Source organism: Euprymna scolopes, chromosome 38, assembly GCF_053919585.1.
Source record: "Euprymna scolopes isolate OS-2025 chromosome 38, ASM5391958v1, whole genome shotgun sequence".
Taxonomy (NCBI): Eukaryota; Metazoa; Mollusca; class Cephalopoda; order Sepiida; family Sepiolidae; genus Euprymna; species Euprymna scolopes.
The window spans coordinates 87,909,025-87,932,773 of NC_136519.1; positions in this window are offsets into that span (position 1 = coordinate 87,909,025).

Consider the following 23,749-nt stretch of genomic DNA (forward strand, 5'->3'; position numbering starts at 1 on the left):
TGTATTCACACGTAGGTCAAGTTATAAAAAAGTACATGGGCCCGAGCAAAATGGGCTTAACTGCGATTAAATTTATAAATGCATGTATATTACAAAGACCTTAACTCTAATGGAATAGGACGTTTCTGAATTTTTGAGATGAGGATTGGTTATTTGCATCATTATTCATCGGACTACTGTTCTCATCTTGAGTGTGATTTTCACAACGTTTCGATCGATATGATCTCAGACCTTCTTCAGGTATATTTTGCCGAACTCAGTAATATTTCTGTCGAACTCGGGAATTTGGACGGAATTTCGAGCGGAAAACCTTATATACTTCACGGGGGTTGCGTGGTCTTGTTCCGTCAGCCATGACTGGATAGAGGTCATACGTAAATTGCAAACGTATATTTCGGTCGCCCACACTGAGGATTGATCCTTCAACCTTCAGAAGAATATCAATTTTACCATTGATTTTTCCCAGTACTCTAATCACTGCGCAACATGGCTGACGGAACAAGAGCACGCTACCGCCGTGAAGTAAATAATGGGATCTGCTTGAAATTCCGTCCAAATTCCTGAGTTCGACAGAAATATTCCCGAGTTCGACAAGATACACCTGAAGAAGGTCGGAGGTTATATCGACGAAACCTTGGTTATTTAGTTTCTTTTAAGTCCGATGGGCAGCTTCTTTTTTTTTTTAAGTTAATTTCTTTTACACTTCTCCCTATTATGGTAGCGATGTTTATTTTGCCTCCCTTGTCAGCAGTGTTACAAACAGATAATAATCAAGACAAACAACAAAAATGTGTATGCACAGAATATTCTTGTTAAATGAAATTATGGTCTCGATCTTGGATATGACCTTAAACTATATCCGATGGTGAGACCCTAGCCTGCAGGCCTTAGGGAGTGTGAAGCCACCGTTTAATTACCATTGCTCCCAAGTCCACTCTGACCCGGAGTGGTAGCACCTGTTAGGGTCCCAACTATGGGTTAAATAGAATACGACTTAAAAAAACAAATATACTATATTAAAAAATCTTTCTTCAAAATCACCAGATTCGGCATTAAATAACCTGAAAAGGGTTGATATGCCGTAAAACAAAACAATCAACCAACCAAATTATAGTCTCTGAGTAATACCATTGCTTTTTTTTTTTTAAGTAAACCAGTTTACATTGCGCAGAAAATAAGGAAGTTTTATCTTCGCATTTTTAAATACATCGAGCAGCGTGCCACGGCCATACCCCTGGCAAGACCAACGTATGTAATAGGCAAGGAGATATGAAAAAGATAAACTGAAAATGTATGGCGAAGCTACTGTCGACATACCACAGGGTCAAGCTCGTAGGCATTAATAAAAACGAACTCATGGATAACCGTGTTATTTCTAGAAGCAAACGCCGCATTTGTTGACAATCATCTTATTTATTTCGTCTGTCTGCAGAAAGTATTGATGAGCTGTGTTTTGTAAGGAAAAATGGAGTGATTCATGGCCGATCTCCGTTGGCAGATATTCCTTTAGCGATCGATCATAAAAATGGCCTCGTAGAAGTATATTTTTTATATTTGCACACCCTCTCTCCCTCTTTCTCTCTCTCTTTCTCTCTCTCTCTCTCTCTCTCTATATATATATATATATATATATTATAAAAATCAAATGACCTTGTAACGATGTATGTAACCTACTTTCCGGTTTAGGACATCTGGTTGCGCATGTGCGCATGAGCTGCGCGCTGAAATATTAACGTTATTATTTCGAAATTATTATTTAACATGGGTAGAGTGGGGTTTAAAATGAGTTAAACGTAATAGAGAAATGAGCGATTAAAAAAAAAGCAGACAGTATTAACAATTGTTGTATGTGGATAATTTAAACGCGAAAAACAAAGACAAAAGAACAATTGGGACGCTGAAAAATTAACGTTATTATTTCGAAATTATCATTTAACATGGGAAGAGTGGGATGTAAAATGAGTTAAACGTAATAGAGAAATGAACGATGTAAAAAAGCAGACAGTATTTACAATTGTTTATGTGCATAAGTTAAATGCGAAAAACAAAAACAAAATAACAATTGGGACGCTGAAATATCAACGTTATTATTTCGAAATTATTATTTAACATGGGAAGATTGGGGTGTAAAATGAGTTAAACGTAATAGAGAAATGAACGATGTAAAAAAAAAGCAGACAGTATTAACAATTGTTTATGTGCATAAGTTAAATGCGAAAAACAAAAACAAAAGAACAATTGGGACGCTGAAATATCAACGTTATTATTTCGAAATTATTATTTAATATGGGAAGAGTGGGGTTTAAAATAAAAAAAAAACAATTGGGACGCTGAAAAATCAACGTTATTATTTCGAAATTATTATTTAACATGGGAAGAGTGGGGTTTAAAATAAACAAAAAACAAAAGAACAATTGGGACGCTGAAAAATAACGTTATTATTTCGAAATTATTATTTAACATGGGAAGAGTGGGGTTTAAAATAAACAAAAAACAAAAGAACAATTAGGACGCTGAACATTAAAGTTATTATTTCGAAATTATTATTTAACATGGGAAGAATGAGGTTTAAAATAACTTAAACGTAATACAGGAATGAACTATGTAAAAAAAAAAACAGATATATCAAAATTTGAATTTTACTATAAGTATTATGGTATCTATTCAGTGCACCTATAAAGATAGCCAACCACTTATAATTCAGTAATAACTGTATTTTTTTCCAAAAATAATCAATTATAATAAACAGAACGACTCATAGAAATCTATCTATATTCTTTTTTTTCATTTTATACTTTCATAGAAATATTTCTGTTATGCAAAAAAAAAAACTATTTTGTTTACGTCACAAGTGCAACGCTCGTACATGAATTCCATAGCTAAATTTTGTAAATAAAAAACGGGGATCATCATTTATATATATATATATATATATATATATATATATATATATATATATATATTAAGTAATGTGATTTATAATTTAAAAGTTTTAAAATTTTTAAAATTTAAAAATCAAAATTTAATTAAATTAAAAATCAGTTTCATAAGAAGGAACAACAACAAAGTCAATTATCTGTACGATCGTTTCGGAAATCCGTGCTTTTTATTTGTGGTATACATGAAGTCACGTAGAATAATTATACATAGTTTTTTTGGTAAGCACGGTCTCCTCATCAGCAAATTTAGGAGGATTTTTATTGAATTGAAAAGACACCAAAAATAAACCTAGCATTAAAAGTAAGGCAGATGAATCTGAAAAATTGAAGTAAAAGGTTTGGATATAAAATTTATAAGAAAATTAATAAGGAAATTGGTATAGGTTAGAGATAGAAATGAGTAGAAAAAAAATATATATTTTTGAATTTACATAATAAATTTGATTTAAAAATATATATATAATTACCTTTTGGTTTTCCTTTTTTTGAAATCAGGAACTGTATTTAAAGTAGTCATTTAGATGTTTGCTATAGCTTTTTATTTTATTGAATGATGAATTTTAAAAGGGCGACGCTCGTGCAGTAAATTGTTTCCGTTAGCGTATTTGATTTAGAGACGCTACAGTTAATATCTATAGAGAGAGAGTTTTTTTTTTTTTTTTTTTTTTTTTTTTTTTGCAAGTTTTTAAGGGGAGATAATTGTCATGGCTTTATTTATTATTTGATTTACGAGTCTAAGGGCGGTAATTGGTTTAACTTAATTTATTAAAAAAAAAAAAAAAAAATCTATTTTTACTAATGAGTAATTTTTAATGATTTAAGGTGGTTTATATTTATTAAATTTAAACCAACGTTTATGATTACACGATAGAAGCTCGTGTCTTGAATTTACTAGTTTGGTTCTGCTTTTTATATCTTCATATTTTAAAATTTTTACGGTTTCTTTTGTACATAATGTACAAAATTTATCTCCTGGTTTATATGATTTGCAAGTCTCAATTATTTGCCATTTTAAGTTGAAAGAAATATTGCTATTTTTTAGTTGCCAAATATAGTTGGATAGAGTAGTTTGGTTTGATAGAGAGTTATTTTTAAAAGAATGTTTGTGCGTTGAAATTCTATGTTTTATTGGGCCAGATGTGGAACCAATATATATTACCTCTTGATTATTATGATTATTTTCCGTTAGGTCTATTGTTGGATTATAATGTGGTGGGTTGGTTAATAATTGATCGGTAGATTGATTTAAGTTGGTGTTATTATTTAATTCGGTAGTTGAGTTATGGCTGTTGATAGGTTCTTGTATATTTGGAGTTTTTGATACTGTGCAGCTATAGATAACATTTTTAATTTTACATGAGCCTTGTAGGGGACATTTATTTTTTCTTCTACAGTTACAGTCCGATGTATTTTGTATAGTTGCATTTTGTAGTTTATTAATTTTATTATTATTAGAGCTAATTATTTTCTGATGAAGGTTAGGCATAGTAGAGTAAGAGACTTTAATTGTGTTCTTATTGAAAATCTTATTATATCTATGGGGGGCTTTAAAGTTCTTATCTAATATTTTAAAAAATTCTCTAGCTATGTTTGTTTCTAGGTTTTTGGAATACGGGGGGTTGAACCATAGGATCTCCTTGTGTCTATTCTTACGTTTGCGGGTTTTAGTTTGTTGTTTATTTATATTATTATCTAATATTTGTAGTTTGGTTTTATCTTTTTTTGTCTCCTGGTTATTTTTCTTAACTCGTATACGGGAAGACATTGCCATATTATATGTTATTACGCTTTTAATAGGTTTATTTTTAATGCAGTTTATGTTTCTATCATTTTCATTTATGAATTTAATTTGTGAATTATATCCAGAGTTTTTAAGGGCTTCATTATAGTATTTTTCATTTTTGGTAAATATTGATTTAGTAGAAGACAGTCTAGAAATTCTTAGAGCGATATTGGGAACTATTGATTTTAATATTGATTTAGGGTGGTTTGATTGATTGTGGACATATAGAAGTGATTGGTTAGGTTTATGGTATGGTTCAAAGGTAGAATTTTCAAGATTTAAGGTTATGTCTAAGAAATTAACAATTTTTTTATTAGGGTCGATTTTTATACTAAGTCCATAATTTTTAAATAATTTATGTAGAGCTTTAATTGCATTTTCATAATTTTTATTAGTAGAATTCGTTATGAAAAGTGCATCATCTCTATATAGCCCTCCTTCAAGTTTGAATTGTTTATGGAGTATACAATGTATTTCATTTAAAAGGAAAAGGCCAACTAGATCAGTGACCTGAGTCGAGTCCGTCGATCCCATTAAAATGTTGAAGTGGTTAGGGGTATTTTTCCTGGTCCAATATTTATTATCAAATGTTATTAAAGACTGTCTAGCTATAAGTATTAGTTTAGTTTCGTCTTGAGTTATATTAGTTAATTTTCGTGCCATTAATAGAGATTTATTAAGTAGGATAGGTGATATAGATTGGTAATATGATTCAATGTCAAAAGAAAGAAATTTAATATCATTTTTATTTTGAATATTAGAAAACCAGTCGATTACTTGGTTTGAAGATTGCCATAGTGGGTATTTTATTATGGATTTAATTTTGGGGATAATTCTATCTAATATGTTTTTACTAACCAGTCCTATATCTGATTTCGAGGGGCAAATGAGTCTAATAGTAGGGTTGATATTGAAGCTGTGTTTGTGGTCTTTTAAAGTAAATCTCGGGGTACCTGGTACTGTTATTTCTGTGTATTTATCTATTTTAAGTTTAGTTAAAATGTTTTTTGCATCATTATTTATTTTATTTAGTGCTGATTTATTAGTAGTTTTATAATTTTTATTAAGTTCTTTATATATTAGATTTTTATATTGTATATAGTCCATTGTGTAGAAATTTCCAGTTTTATCTGCCGGTACTATGAGTTTATTTTGGTGGCTTGTAGAAATAGATTTTGAAAATTTATTTATTTTTTTAAGTGTTGGAGTGATATATTTTTTATTTTTCTTAAACTTAATATTTTTAATCAGGTTGATTAAGTCATTTTCAAAATTTTCAGTGTCTATGTTTCTTTGTTGTTGTTCCTTCTTATGAAACTGATTTTTAATTTAATTAAATTTTGATTTTTAAATTTTAAAAATTTTAAAACTTTTAAATTATAAATCACATTACTTAATATTGAATTAGCTCTAGGACATTTAACTATCGAGCTTATTATATATCTAAATTACAACGAGCATTTCCTGTATTTTAATTAAACTAGTAATTTCACTATTACATTAAAATACACTTAGCTCTTTAGACTATTATTCTAATCTCCTTTATATATATATATATATATATATATATACTAGACTAGACTAGACTACCTGTGACCCGTTGGGGCAGTATGTTATATTATATAACATACTGCCCCAACGGGTCACAGGTAGTCTAGTCTAGTATATATATATATACATATATATATATATATACATATATATATATATATACATATATATATATATATACATATATATATATATATATATACATATATATATATATATATATATATATATGATGATCCCCGTTTTTTTATTTACAAAATTTATAGTTAAGTTTTTCTCTTTACATCCTTATGTAGTGAAATTCTGTTTTAAAATTGAAGACTTTTGCGAAATCGGCTTATGCAAGTGCTAAGTCTATTTCACAATTTTAGTTAAGACCTTTGTTCATCCATATATAAACGAATTCTATTCGGTCATTATAACTTCTTTAGAAATCGGATTATGTAGGTGCTTAGTCTGTGATAGGTTAAAATTAAATTTTACCAGTGTTCGAAAGTCATATTGGTCTTTTCTAAACCGACTCCTTCAGCAGACCAAGCGCACCATCTTTCTGGCGTAAATCGCATCCCTAGCCCCTGTTTTCTAGGTCTTGGAAGAGTGCATGTTGGACACGTTGTTTGGGTAAGTTGGTTTAGACTGCGCTATCAAAAATATTGACCATTCACGTTGATAAAAACGTATATACACCCTCACACTATCAGGTTTTTGACACTTTTCTTTCCAACCCGTCCTTCGTAGATGATTTTAAATGTATTCTTCGCCTCCAATTTCTTACGAAAATGTAATTACGCTGACACTTTTTTCCTTCTTCCGTTTATCTGTTCTTTGTTTTTCCATTTTCCTTTTCTCTTTTACTTTTGTATCCCTCCTTTTTCTCCTGTTAAGTATTGATGTTCCCTTTCACCCTTATGCTTTCTATGTTTGCAGTCTTTAATATCAGTTTACCTATCGCTGCTTCCTTTTATATGTTTGTTTTTATACATATATATTTCCTTTCCTTTATTTGGAAAACAAATGATTTCAATGGAACATGCCTTTTGATTACTGCCAACCAATTGTCCGAAACATTAACATGTTCATTGTAGCGACTCTGTAATATTTGTCTAAATATGAATTGATTATTTCAATAAAAGTTTTAAAACCAAGTTGTAGTGCAGTTTATATTTAAAGTTACTGTTCTATTGTATAGATAGCTTTGCCCTTTATATAAAAAAACGTATATACACTCTCACACAATCTATACACAAGAAGACAAACGTATACATACATTACAGCGCTATATGCTATAAAAACGTACGTACACTCTCACATAATCTTTACACTAGACGACATACGTATACATACATTACAACGCTATATGTTAGTGTTTTAGCATCCGATTCTTCTGATTTTAGTAAGACTATTCAGTTTTGTAAAATTATTTAATTTTTCTACAGAGATATTAAGTATTCGTGTTAAATTTCGCTTACTTAATCCGATTTGATTTTCCAAAAGCTGAGACATAAAATTAAATAGCAAATCAAAATGTACATTTATTTTATCCTTTATTTCGTTTAATCTAAATTTTTATTAAAAACACATATAAATCCGCACCCAAATAATTAATATTTGTGTCTCTGTAATAATAAATACGAAGTAAAGTTGTTTTTATTTTTGTAATAAATCCATTGATGAATTGTTTAAACTTCTGAAACTTTCTGTTTCCTTTCGACGTTCCACCTCAATATCGGTATTTCGATATATTATTATATGAAATGAAATTTTATCTGCCTTGTTATGTTCGTTCCCCATGGACTTGAAAACGGCTCGACCGATTTTTATGGAATTTCAACCGAAATCCATTATATACATGGGAGTTTGTTTTACATAAGTTTGGTATCGGAATATATATATATATATATATATATATATATATATATATATATATATGCATATATATATATATACATAAATTGTCTAACTTTGTGAAACTGTTGGCTTTCGTTATTGTTATCGCGATCTACTATTTTATGAAATAGAATTTTATCTGCGTGATTGTGTTAGTTCCCTATGGACTCTAAAACGGCTCGACCAGTTTTTATGAAATTTCAATCGAAATCCGTTATATACGTGGAAGATGTTTACAAAAGTTTGGTATCAGAATATATTCGATAAGTATCAAACAATAATCGAAACATTTTGATAAAAGAAATGGATTGAGACCAAAATTAACACCTACCAAAGCCTAAAATCACAAGCAAATACAATACGTTTTATTACAACATAAGCTGAATTGCCTGGGATTTAAAATGAACAGGAGTTTTTTTTTAAATGGCGCGTTTGTAAATGGATGTTTTTGTTTAGAGTACAATTGCCCCATGATGTTTGACTTTTTTTATTTTTAAATTGTAAAGTTTTCAGGTTGAAACAAGTAACGTAGAAAGCAATACAAATGACGACTCAACAAACAAAGGTAGATCAAATAAGAAGTGTATTAGGAAAAAGTATATGTACAGGATATTCACATAATGGTGTCAAATAAGAGAGTCTTTGCTGGAGAAACATATCTGCTCCCGGCGACCTTCCGTGGCTTCTGGTGAACACACACTCAGACTAACCGAGTTTTCTTATTTATGTGTAATTACTATCCACATATGCAAAGTAATGTGTGCCACCACAACAAAAATAAAATGCCAAGTCTTTATAAATAGAAAATAAGTAACGGCCAGCATATAAAATGACCAGTCGGTACTTTGTTATCACAGTGGCCCGTTCGAATATGATTTTTTCTGTTTAGAGCCCAATCGAACCAAGAGAGTTGACTTTTTTATTTTAAAATGAAACTTAGTATTTTTGTACAAATGTTTCTTACTAAAGTCCATTTGATATCCTAAAGCTGAGACACAAAATTAAATAACAATACAAAATATAAATTTATTTATTTTCCCATTTCTTTTTAAATATCTGTAATTTTTTTTATTTAGAGCGACGTTTTTATCGTTATCGTTCTCGTTTGTAAAAAAAATATTATTTTTCAGTTAATTTAATCTTATATGGTGAAATTCGTATGATCAGAGCATGAATAAATAAATAGAGAAAAAAAGGAAGAATTACAAAAATATAACGAAGGAAAGAGAAACAGTAGCAGTCAAAAATGAAAGTGTACAGGAAAAGGGTGTGGGAAGGACGGGAGAAAGTTTTAATTTCAATTATAATAGTAGTAGTTCAGCCCGGATTTGCTTGTGCCCTGTGTACTGTTTATAAGTTATATATATATATATATATATATATATATATATATATATATATATATATATATATATATATATATATATATAAGTCCTCGCGCGAAAAAGCAGGACACAGAATGTGTTAAATAATAATAATAATACTAATAATAATAATAATAATAATAATAATAATAATAATAATAATAATAATAACTATAAAATCATAATAATAATAGAATAACAATAACAAAGACGTTGGCTGGCGAAGACTACTATTGAGCGTAACCAGTTATACAGTTCTTTTGAAATTTTCATCTCTATTTGTCTCGTTATCTACTGCATATTTTTAAACCTATATGAAATATGTTCCTTATTAATATGCATACAAGTTAGAAAAGCATTTCATCCAAGGCATCAAAATTGTTAAAATCAATGTTTTTACTATAGGCTTTTGATTTTACAAAGTAAGGTATTAAATTTTAATACCTTACTTTATAAAATGTATAAAAGTGCACTTTGAGGATAAATAAATTTCAAATTGAATCTTGAACCTTTATTTTTAAAATCTATAGTAAAAACATTTTGTTTAACAATTGTCATGCCTTGGATGAAATGCTTTTCTAAATTATATATATATATATATATATATATATATATATATATATATATATATATATATATATATATATATATATACGAAAGAAAAGTAGAATCGTGTACACATGTTTCTACCTCTTGGAACATTTCAAATGAACTACGAAAATGTTCTTTTCATTTTTAACACGTCTTGATTATATTCTAATCATTTTAAAAATTTTCTGAAGAGGACGCTTCACAGAACGTCTGAAACGCGTTAAAAACAATTTAAATGATTTAAAAACATTATATTGCAATGATATAAACATAATTTTCAATAAAAAAACAAGACACGGAATAATAAAATAATGTTAAAAAACACACATTGTTGGTGACCATCCCTTTAAATATACATTTTTCTCTCGTTGGAATGTATTAACCCATTATATATATATATATATATATATATATATATATATATATATATATATATATATATATATATATATATATATATATAAGTTTGAATCATGTCCAGGTAACCTACATCTAAAATTTAAAGTGTTTAGACCAAAAATTGGTGGAGGAATTTGGGAGAGTCTGCAAAGATCAACTCTTTCAAATTTGACCTCTTATCTGCCAAATTCTCGCCCCAAAACAGATTAAAAAGCTTGCTGCATATCCGAATACCCTTTATGTAAAATTTAAAATGTTCATACCCTAAATTGGTTGAAATGTTTGTTAGAGGCCACAATGGTCAAACCTTTTGTAACTTGGACCCCTTGTAGCTAGATTTTCGGCCAAAAACCGATTAAAAGTTTTGCTCCATGTCTGTATACTTTTTATGTATACTTTCAAATATTTAGACCAAAAAATGGCTGAATGGTCAATTTTTTTAAAACTTTGACCTCAATTTTGACCCTTTGTTTTGGGCACAAAAGTTAAAATGTGTAATCAATTTCCAAGGACCTACATCTGAGATTTCAAGTGACCCAAATTGGCAGAGGAGTTTGCGAGATTTTCAATCGTCATATCGTTTTACTTGTACCATTTTTTCAGCCAAATTTCTGTCCGAAAACCGATTAAAACATTTTCGCAAATCTCAATGCCCCTTATTTCAAATCTCGAGAATCTAGACTGAAAATTGACGGAGTATTTTGGTAGGGAAATGTACACACACACACACACACACACACACACACACACACACCCACACATAGACAATTTCATTTTATATATATGTAGATAGATTAAAGATTCAGTCAGTAATATGAATGCTAATGAAAAATTAAGGTGACAAATTTACAAACCAAAATAATTGTTACACTAGCGGAACCTGAGGAAAATCCACAGAGGAATCATTAATAGGAAATATATTGATGTTGGCATTCTGTTGGCATGCTCTGATATTATTGTAGCTCTTTGTTAAAACTGCAAAAGTATTTATCTAACCTAGCAGGGACACCAGGCTTAGCCCGGCCGTAAAGTACACTTGAATGTGATATTTTAATTCTTGCAGATGTCGTATATATTATTATAGAGTTAATGTTTTATCCATTTTTATATATTATGAAGTTGCACTTAAAAAAATAACAAAAAACATATCCATATGACTTTGGGGCATCAGCTTTAATCGAAACCGAAACCAAAACTAATGAAGAATTATTGATAAAATTAAAAAAATAGATTACTGGATTGCCATCAGCTTAAATCGAAAGCGAAACAAAAACTTATAAAGTTTTCTTTGTAAAATTATTTTAAGTAATATAAAAAAGGAAATCGTAAACCTAGAAAGGCCCGCCATATAAAATAAACAGTACGTTGTGCGATATAACAGTGACGTGTTCGAAATAAATACTTCCATTTAGAGATTTGGTTCGTTGTTTGGTTGTGTTTATTTTACGGCATATCAACCCTTTTCAGGTTATTTAATGCCGAATCTGATGATTTTGAAGAAAATTTGTTTAATAGAATATAATTGTTTTTTGCAAGTACGTTTCTATTTTACGCATAGTTGGGAGCCTAACAGGTACTACCACTCCGGATCAGAGTGGACCTGGGAGCAATGGCAATTAAAGGGTGGCTCCACACTCCCCAGAGCCTGCAAGCTGGGGCCTCACCATCGGATATAGTTTAAGTTTATATCCAGGCCCCCCATTGAGGGACTTTTACCCTCTGCAGGGGGGGGGGCAGTCGGTGTATTCTAATGCCCCAGGAACAGGGCCGTCCATTTAGAGAACAAGTGTTTTTTTTTTTATTGTATACAGATATTGCTTGCTTAAGCCGATTTGATATACTAAAACCTGAAACATAAAATGCAAATGATAAAATCATAAAATGAAATAGGAAGTTAATATGATAGTTCTTTATATCTTCGTTTATTTCCTTTTAAATATCTGTAATGTTTTCTTAAAGGCGACATTTTTTTCGTTCCAACCTATAGCAAATATTCTTTTTTTTTTTTTTACAGTTTCACCCCAAACAAAGACACGGTGAAATTTTCATGAAAGGGGCTACTAGCAAGGACATAATTGCAAGGGTACTATGTACGAAATTGAGCAGCTAGATGTCTATTCACATTAAACATGAACTTCTGCATGTCAGTACAGTTGGCAAAGCAGGAAGCTGAGAGGAAATTCCAAAATGTAGTAGTTCTGGGGAAGAAAGTATTCCGTCTGCCTGCTTCCCACCTGACTACAACCTGGATGTCTTCAAGTCCAACGTAAACAAATTCATGATGAACCGCCCCTTTAATTATACGCTTCATTAAATCTCCACACTAACGTACTATACTTGCAATAACCTTTATCTCTGAGTGACTTCCGAGCTTTGATAAGTGGTGACCACCGTGTAAACAAAAAATTAGATGGTTTTCTTACATCTACGGATTTCTACTGTGTAAGGGTGGGATTTTGCTGCTTGTGGGGTTTGTTGGGGGTATTTAAGTCAAGGGGGTAAAAGGGGTCGTAGTTCATCGGAACATCCGCCATTAAAATACTTGTAGAAGAGACAGAAAGATGCAACATTTTCAGTTAATTAAACCCTACATGGTGAAATCCGTTTTTTTTTTCACATAATTGGAACATATTCTTCATAGTAATATGCAAAAAAAAAAAAAATATTAAAATCTATGAAAAAATGTACATGTACGCATAAAGGAATATCCTTTCAGATTAACAAAGTTGTCATAAAAATCCGAGATAAAAGCTGTTCGCTAAGGATCGTTGAAATGTATAAAAAAAGGATGAAAAGCCTAAAAAAAATGGCAGATAAAATCAGCTGACATATTGCGAAAACCAAAAATAGTGCACAAATGTAAATGGTCTGAATTAATACTCACGCGCATTGCGCCGAATGTAAGCATTGATTTTGCTTACATTTATCATCGACAAAAAAACGACAGATTAAAAAAAAATTGTGTGAAGAGATGTTCGTGGCATAAAATGTTGATCTATTTCACAAATAATAAAAAAATATACAATATGGTTAATACAAATGTGCTGTTTAGGGTAAAGGGTAGATGGTTTTATAAAAAAATTGCTCTGTATGAAAAATATATACATCGTGATGCATATCTAACTGGCTATGCAACATATTGACGCATATAAATATACTTATTTAACAGACTAGAAATGGAGAGCCGTCTGCCTTTGCCCGGTCAAAAATATGCTTAATTTGTCCCAATTTTATATATATATATATATATATATATATATATATATATATATATATATATATATATATATATATATGTGTGTGTGTGTGTGTGTGTGTGTGTGTGTGTTATAGAGACGTGATTTCAAAAGTAAAAAAAAAAGTATTTTACTACTAAATCTAGACTGTTAGATCTACAGCGGATGTGATTACAGTTATATCTCATAGAATTACCGAATCTTTCGACGGAGGCTACCTTTCTAAGGCAATTGCTCTTGACATATTAAAGGCCTTTGATAGAGTACGACATAAAGGTTTACTTCACAAGATCTCCAGCTACGGTAGAGCAGGAAATACCTTCTCAATTATTAAATCATTTTTCTCTGATGGGTTCATAAGAGTAGTGGTTGATGGGCAGAAATCAGAAGCTCACATTATTAATGCTGGTGTCCCTCAAGGGTCCATTCTGGGGCCAACTCTCTTCCTGATCTACATTAATGATCTTCGAAATCACATTCCGTACATCATTTGTATACATTTATGCTGATGACGCTACTATCTATAGAAGCACATCAAAGACCGTAAACGAACAAATTCTCTCCGATTCTCTCTCCTCTGATCTTGAACACGTGGTACAATAGAAAAAGGTGTGCCTTGTTACTTTTATCACATCTAAAACCAAGCTTTTATCTTTACATCATCAACGCTATGAACCCAATCTGGCATCAATTGAAATGAATGGCTCTCGACTTGGGGAGGCCTCATGTTTTGACAAGCTGCCGGGCTTGACCTTTACTCCTTAACTTAAATTGAACACATACATTAAATCCATTGCCAAGGCCGCTGGAAAATTGTTGGGATCCTTGTATCGATTGGTTGTCTTCAAGTCTAACGCAAACAAGTTTTTGATGAGCCGTTCCATATATGTTTAGAAATTTACCGAATTTCCATTACTAACGATTACTATATTGTCCAATTTTTACTGTACACTCTTTAACACTTATCCTCGAGTGGCTACGTAAAACAAAAAAAAAAGAATTTGAGTAACAATCGAACCTTGGCATTTTGGTCAAGATCAAAGTGTAGTATCTGTTCCGGCAGATGCTGCAAGCTATGACTAGCTATGACTAGCAAAGACCAGATGTGGGGGCAACCCCACATGCCTGACCTTTAACCAGCTCCCATTTCCAACCTCTCGGGAACTGGTCCCCATTTTCCCTTCCCCCTCCCTTCACTCCTCACATTAAAAATTGGCCTTGTGCCTAATTTGCTCGGTGGGGGAGCAAATAAATACCATCTGTTCCGGCAGATACTGCAAGCAAAGACCATATGTGGGGGCGACTCCACATATAAGACCTTGGTCAATGTAGGGGCAACCCTTCATACCAATTGTCACTATCCAGCTCCCCTACTCCCCGGGGAGCTGGTCCCCATTTCCCCTTCACTCCTCACATTAAAAATCGGCCTTGTGCCTAATTTGCTCAGTGGGAGAGCAAATAAATACCATCTGTTCCGGCAGATACTGCACTTAAGATAATTTGTACCAGTCAATGGAGGGGAAACCCTCTATACTGGGACAATTATTATGTTTGGTAACCAGAGTGCCCCCTTTTTGCCTACTTTTAGGGGAGCTGGTTTTTACCTCACATTAAAAACGGCCTTGTGCCTAATTTGCTCAGTGGGGGAGCAAATAAATACCATCTGTTCCGGCAGATACTGCAGGCTATGACTAGCTATGACTAGCAAAGACTAGATGTGGGGGCAACCCCACATGCCTGACCTTTAACCAGCTCCCATTTCCAACCTCTCGGGAGCTGGTCCCCTTTTTACCTTCCCCCTCCCTTCACTCCTCACATTAAAAATTGGCCTTGTGCCTAATTTGCTCGGTGGGGGAGATAATAAATACCATCTGTTCCGGCAGATACTGCAAGCAAAGACTATATGTGGGGGCAACCCCACATATAAGACCTTGGTCAATGTAGGGGCAACCCTTCATACCAATTGTCACTATCCAGCTCCCCTACACCCCGGGGAGTTGGTCCCCATTTCCCCTTCACTCCTTTATAAAAATCGTCCTTGTGCCTAATTTGCTCGGTGGGGGAGCAAATAAATACCATCTGTTCCGGCAGATACTGAAAGCTATGACTAGCTATGACTAGCAAAGACCAGATGTGGGGGCAACCCCACATGCCTGACCTTTAACCAGCTCCAATTTCCCACCTCTTGGGAGCTGGTCCTCTTTTTCCCTTCCCCCTCCCTTCACTCCTAACATTAAAAATCGGCCTTGTGCCTAATTTGCTCGGTGGGGGAGCAAATAAATACCATCTGTTCCGGCAGATACTGGAAGCTATGACTAGTTATGACTAGCAAAGACCAGATGTGGGGGCAACCCCTCATGCCTGACCTTTAACCAGCTCCCATTTCCCACCTCTCGGGAGCTGGTCCCCTTTTTCCCTTCCCCCTCCCTTCACTCCTCACATGAAAAATTGGCCTTGTGCCTAATATGCTCGGTGGGGGAGCAAATAAATACCATCTGTTCCGGCAGATGCTGCAAGCAAAGACCAGATGTGGGGGCAACCCCACATACCTGACCTTTAACCAGCTCCCATTTCCCACCTCTCGGGAGCTGGTCCCCTTTTCCCCTTCCCCCTCCCTTTACTCCTCACATTAAAAATTGGCCTTGTGCCTAATTTGCTCGGTGGGGGAGCAAATAATTACCATCTGTTCCGGCAGATGCTGCAAGCAAAGACCAGATATGGGGGCAACCCCACATACCTGACCTTTAACCAGCTCCCATTTCCCACCTCTCGGGAGCTGGTACCCTTTTCTCCTTCCCCTCCCTTCACTCCTCACATTAAAAATAGTCGCATTCGAAGCTGGCATAAGAACTGAATAAAACTAAGTGAAGATGTATGTAAAAAATGTGTTACGATTTCCCCGATTTTGACCCTTTAAATCTATTTGAACCGGCTAAAGACCCCCCCCCTCGCTAATAAACGAAAAAAAACGTTGCATAAAAATCAAATCATTTGAGGGCTGTGAATTTTAGTATCCGAAAAGATAGAGGTTGAAAATATGGACACAGAAATAGCTTTTTAAATATTAAATTACGCGAATTTCTGAAAACGAAATATTCGATCGCGGTGTATTTTATATATTGGTCTCAATTTCAACAAAACGCAATGAAAACCTAAATATTAGCATGCCGGAAGTACTTAATATCATCGCATTATTTTAAGAAAAATGTATAAAGAGTTTGCACAATTTTAGACCCTTTAAATCTATTTGAATCTGCTAAAGACTCATACAAAACGATTAATAAATAATCACTTTATTATTTTTAAGTGTTCAATTTTAAGTTCAAAGAATTTTTCGACGTTTCTTGTTGGCGTCGCTTAAGAGAATGAGCGCTTTAACTCACAGAATAATGTATTATGGCTGACCCGATATTTATGTGAGTCAATCTAGAGATCTTCACCGAGAATTAACCTGTGCGATAATCATCTGTGAGTCAAGCTTAATAAACATCAGACTCGTCCCACACTACCCAATACACACACGAACACACAAGCACACACACACACACACACACGCATATATATATATATATATATATATATATATATATATATATATATATATATATATATATATATATATATATATATATTCTTTTTGCTCGTCCGTCGAAGTCGACGATGACCAAGGTATCAATCAGTTCGGCGTCAGGGGTTTGTGGGTCCTGAGATGGCTGATGAGGTCAATCCGTGCTCGGCAGACTCTTCCACACTCTGGACTCGTGAAGGCGGTATCGGTAGGTTGTGAACTGGCAGCTCCCTCCTTCCTCCTCTTGCGCTTCTGCTGGTCGTGTGTCATGCGTTGATTCTCTGCCCTGTCGGCTCCTAGGCTGATGACGCAACGCCAGGCCGATATATATATATTAATATATATATATGTGCATACACACACATATATGTGCATATATGTGTGCATGCATGTATGTGCATATATATGTATTTGTGTGTATACATATGTATGTAAATATATATACATGCACATGCATATGTACACACACACACACACAAACACACACATATATTTCTGTAGAAATATCTTTTTTAATATATATCAATCCTCATATAAGAAGGGCAATGTAATTAGAGAGAAATATGGAGAATAAATGACAAAAAGTGATATTCCAAAATTCATGATGTTGACCATCTTATAATTTATTCCTTTAATTCAGTTAAATTATACAATTCTTGACAGTATCTGTTTACGTAGCGCAAAATCAACCACTTTATGGTCGACATCATACACTTTGGAATATAACTTTTTCTCATTTATTCTCTCTCTCTCTATCTCTCTCTCTATATATATATATATCTATATATATATATATCTATATATATATATATATATATTTATATATTTGTAGTCATCGATATACAGTCCTGTTTCGTTGTATCGCAACTCATAAGTGCCGCTAGACTAGCACCTATCCCAAGCCGAGGATTGAACCTTGAACCATCGCGTTGTCAGTCAGAAGTTCTACCGATCGACCCACGGGAGCGGCGCCCGTAAATTATCTCGCCAAATGTTTATTTACACAAACATTTGTCCACTACTTTTACAGTGCTCTAACCGCTTGTTTATAAACAAACAATGAGCGTAGTTTTCGAAAATATAAAGGTTGAAAATATGGAGGCCGAAAGACAAACATATAGCTTTTAAATATAAGATTACGCGATATTCTGAAAGCGAATAATGTGATTAAAAATAAGTCTGTCAACTGTCTTTTTGTGTCAATTGCAACCAAACACAAATGAAACCTTAATATAAAGTACTTAATAGTATCGCATTATTTTAAGCAAGCACAACCTTTCGATCTTTCTCGTAAAAAAAACTATTCGCCATATTGTTTCGAGAACACCTGATATACAAACAAAAAAGAAACCCAATTATGCTATGATTCAAAACATTGTAATAGTTACACGCTTTTAACCTCTACGTTGGCACTTCCCCATGTTTATTTAGTCAAACGTTTTGTTTTCGCTTATTTTCGTCTAAAAAACGTGCTTTAATATTTTTCTCTATCTTACCAGGTTTCGTAATTTATTGCTGTACCATGACAATAAAGTAGAGACCAACAATAAAAATGTCGAATTTCGCTATTATAGTGTAGTTGTAAAAGATTGGGTACATTTGATCGGTAATACCAGATGTACATGCATCTAAGAAAATAGCAGAATATTTACAAAATGACCCCCAAACTATAGTGGAATGGGGCCGCAAATGGATGGCAACATTTAATGCTAGTAAAACTATGATGCTCTCATACACCAATTATAACACGCGTCTCCAATCCCTATATCTATGACAAATAGCACCCTGCCTGTAAATTCTACCTCCAAACTCCTGGGCCTAGCATTTGCGGGCAGTATGAACTGGGACAAATACAGAAATGGCATTGCAAAGGCTGTAGCAAAGAAGATGGGCCCCTCTATCGAGCTAAAGATTTCGAACGCCTGGGAGTATCCCGTACCTGTACAAGGACATCATAGAAGACATTGCGAAGTCTGTTGCAAAAAGGTGGCTCCGTCTAACGTGCTAGAAAACAACTTACACCAGAGAGTACCTTATCCCTCTACAAAACCACCATTCGCCCATGCATGGGGTATTGTTGCCACATCTGGGCTGGTGCATCTACCACTAGTCTCTCCCTCTTTGATAAAGTCCAATAAAGAGTTGTCAATCTAATCGGTCCCACTTTATCAACTAAGCTTCAACCCCTGTCTCATCGCTGCAATGCTGCATCACTGTGTCTGTTTTATAAATATTTTAATCGAATGTGTTCCGATGAACTCGTTTTACTTGTACCCCTCGACGTACATATCCCCGACAAACCCGCTTAGCAATAAGATCTCAGCCCTTCAATGTTGTTGTCCCTAAATGCCAGAAAGCTTTCTATTCTAATTGTTTTTTTCCCTCGAACAGCTAGACATTGTAATTCCCTTCCTGCTACCCACTTCCCTGGCTGTACTGATATGCAGAAGTTTAAATGTAACATAAACAAATATCTTGTTAATCATTCCTAGATGTGGCCCCAGATAGTAGCCCCTTACCTCCAATTGCCGATATGCTTTGTGAGGGGGGAACATGATTAAAAAAAAAAGTAAAATAAGATATACTTATTAAATAAATTTTGAAAATTATGTAAATATAGTTATATTAATTTAAAACAAATTCTATCAGGGTGGATATTCTTTAAAAAAAAAAGTGAAGCATGCACAATGAACGAGGCATAAGAAAATGACTAAGTTCAGCAGTTGCCCCCCTCATTTAGCCCCCAAAGTCCACAAGGGCTTAACATATATAAATTTGAGTTCAGAACAATGCAAAACTGCTAAATAGACATACACAGAAAATTTTGGACAAATATGGTAAAATAGTCTAAAAAATGAAGCACACCCAAGAGTATAGACAAACAAAATTATACATAACTCAGTTAGTTACAACTTTTCAGAAAGTTTTATAAAAATCCAAGGCATCATTTTTTTTTAATATCACAAATCCATCCTAGGGGGGGGGCAACCGGAGCTTTTCCGGAAAATATGTTCTGTTACCTTTTTTTAGTCATATGTAATATTTGTGCATATTTTTAAAAAATTCAAAGCTTAATTATTGAGTAAAGTTTTGAGGGAATAACGGACGAACCGACAAGGGTGTATTTACAGGTCCAAGATCTTTTTGTCGGGGGACCAAAATAGGAGTTCCCCCTTCGAAAAAGTAGTTCACTATATTCTTTACATTTTTAATCCATCCAGCCAAATGTATATTTCTTCGTTAAATACATTTAAATATAATTTAATTTATTCACATTTCGTATATATTATGACAGAGTCAATTCTACATCGATTTTTTCATATGCTATTGCGCCCAATATTTAGTCGTGATTTACAAAAGTAGAAACAATATGACTTAGATGCCATCAGCCAGGATCGAAACTGAAAGCAAAATTTTAAAACAAAAAATGGAGACAGTGATTTTGATAAATGATTGCAATGAATGAATTCGAACCAAGATCAAAGTGTAGTATATGCTCTTCCGATGCCTTACTTCAATTTTTTTTCTCTATCAGTGGGAGAGAAAGTTCTCACGACCGAGACAATTTTTAATTTTTGTTCCTTTTCTCCACGTCAAAAAGACGACCCTAAGGTCTAACTGCATTGTAAATTGGTACAAGGAATGAATATAGGTATTGTCAATTTCATTGTATTTATTATTAATGTTTTTTTTCTGTGATTTATGTGAGTAAAAATTTTAGCTATTTTTATGTGTTTATTAAAATATTTTAGGCTCTTAAAATAGTTGGTTACCTCCCCGACAAAGTAGATGACTTTCGAATCGAAAATTGCTTTGAGCATTTCCAAAGTCTATAATCAATATATGGAGATGTTTGTATAACCAACTAACACAAGTATTATTTGGATGCTGTCAGTTCGAATCAAAACCAAAACACATAATAAAACTTTAACTGAAAGCTAATGTCTTTACCAATAGACCATTGATATACAAGCGAAACCAAATGTACATGTATAAGGATTTGCGCATGCGTATAAGAGTAGTTTTACTTGATTCATAATTAGCAAGTGATGATTTCTTTCAATTTTGGTACCGATTTTGACTTAAAAAAAGAAAGAGTGAGATTTATAAATTTGTATATTGTAAGTTGTAACAATTAAAAAAAAACTCATTTTCTTCTCATCATAAAATTATTTAATGCTACGTGATTATGTATTACTTTGAAATGTATTCATTAAAAATCAAATTGGTATAGCTCACTTGAAGGAACAATTCGATTTTAGAGCAATTCATTAAACAAAATAGTACAATATGAAATGATTGAGTTAGTTACACCATCTAAATATTTACATTGTATTTGTAACTTGGACTTCGGGACAAGTTACAAAGTGTAGTATCTGTTCCGGCAGATACTACAAGCTATGACTAGCTATGACTAGCTATGACTAGCAAAGACCAGATGTGGGAGCAACCCCAATGCCTGACCATTAACCAGCTCCCATTTCCAACCTCTCGGGAGCTGGCCCCCTTTTTCCCTTCCCTCTCCCTTCACTACTCACATTAAAAATCGGCCTTGTGCCTAATTTGCTCGGTGGAGGAGCAAATAAATACTATCTGTTCCGGCAGATACTGCAAGCTAGGACTAGCTATGACTAGCAAAGACCAGATGTGGGGGCAACCCACCATGCCTGACCATTAACCAGCTCCCATTTCCTACCTCTCGGGAGCTGGTCCCCTTTTTCCCTTCCCCCTCCCTTCACTCCTCACATTAAAATTCGGCCTTGTGCCTAATTTGCTCGGTGGGGGAGCAAAAAAATACCATCTGTTCCGGCAGATACTGCAAGCTATGACTAGTTATGACTAGCTATGACTAGCAAAAGCCCAGATGTGGGGAAAAACCCCACATGCTTGACCATTAACCAGCTCCCATTTTCCACCTCTCGGGAGCTGGTCCCCTTTTTCCCTTCCCCCTCCCTTCACTCCTCACATTAAAAATCGGCCTTGTGCCTAATTTGCTCGGTGGGGGAGCAAATAAATACCATCTGTTCCGGCAGATACTGCAAGCTATGACTAGCTATGATTAGCAAAGACCAGATGTGGGGGCACCCCCACATGCCTAACCATTAACCAGCTCCAATTTCCCACCTCTCGGGAACTGGCCCCCTTTTTCCCTTCCCCCTCCCTTCACTCCTCACATTAAAAATCTGCCTTGTGCCTAATTTGCTCGGTGGGGGAGCAAATAAATACCATCTGTTCCGGCATATGCTGCAAGCTATGACTAGCTATGACTAGCAAAGACCAGATGTTGGGGCAACCCCACATGCCTGACCATTAACCAGCTCCCATTTCCCACCTCTCGGGAGCTGGTCCCCTTTTTCCCTTCCCCTTCCCACCTCACATTAAAAATCGGCCTTGTGCCTAATTTGCTCGGTGGGGGAGCAAATAAATACCATCTGTTCCGGCAGATGCTGCAAGCGGGGACCAGATATGGGGGCACCCCCACATGCCTGACCTTTAACCAGCTCCCATTTCCCACCTCTCGTGAGCTGGTCCCCTTTTTCCCTTCCCCCTCCCTTCACTCTTCACATTAAAAATCGGCCATGTGCCTTATTTGCTCGGTAGGGGAGCAAATAAATACCATCTGTTCCGACAGATACTGCAAGCTATGACGAGCTAGGACTAGCTATGACTAGCAAAGACCAGATGTGGGGGCAGCCCCACATGCCTGACCATTAACCAGCTCCCATTTCCCACCTCTCGGGAGCTGTTCCCCTGTTTCCCTTCCCCTTCACTCCTCACATTAAAAATAGGTCTTGTGCCTAATTTGCTCGGTGGGGGAGCAAATAAATACCATCTGTGCTCCAGATGCTGCACTTCTATTTCTTGTTCTCTTTCGGTGGAGGAGAAATCCTTCACAACTGAGACAATTTTTATTTTTCTACCTTTTCTCCACGTTAAAAAACGACCCTGGTGTCTAACTCTGTCCCTGGGGAGGCATAGTAAATAGGTACATCATCTAAATATTGATTTACTCGTCCGTGCGTCCACTGTCAAAAAAACAAAACAAAAAAAACAAGGCACAGTACCATTGTGATGTTAGAACTACTATCTGGGGCATAAGTTTCAGTGATACTATGTAGGGAGATAAGCGTGATTATGTATCACTTTCGATATAAATAATTATTATCACTCAATCTCCCCAATACTATTAAATAAGGCACTAATATTTGCAAAAAAGCATTCGGACTTTACGGATTTAGAAATTAAATTAATCTTATTAGCCAGGCGATCCATAATAAGTTTTGATGGTTAATATTGGACAAGGAAAGTTACCCCTAATGACTTCGACATAGTAATGGGCTCTTCTGATAGTGCACAAGTAACTGACAAAGTGGGGCTTTTTCTATTAAAAGAAATTAATATATAATTCAACATTTAAAAATCAAATTGGT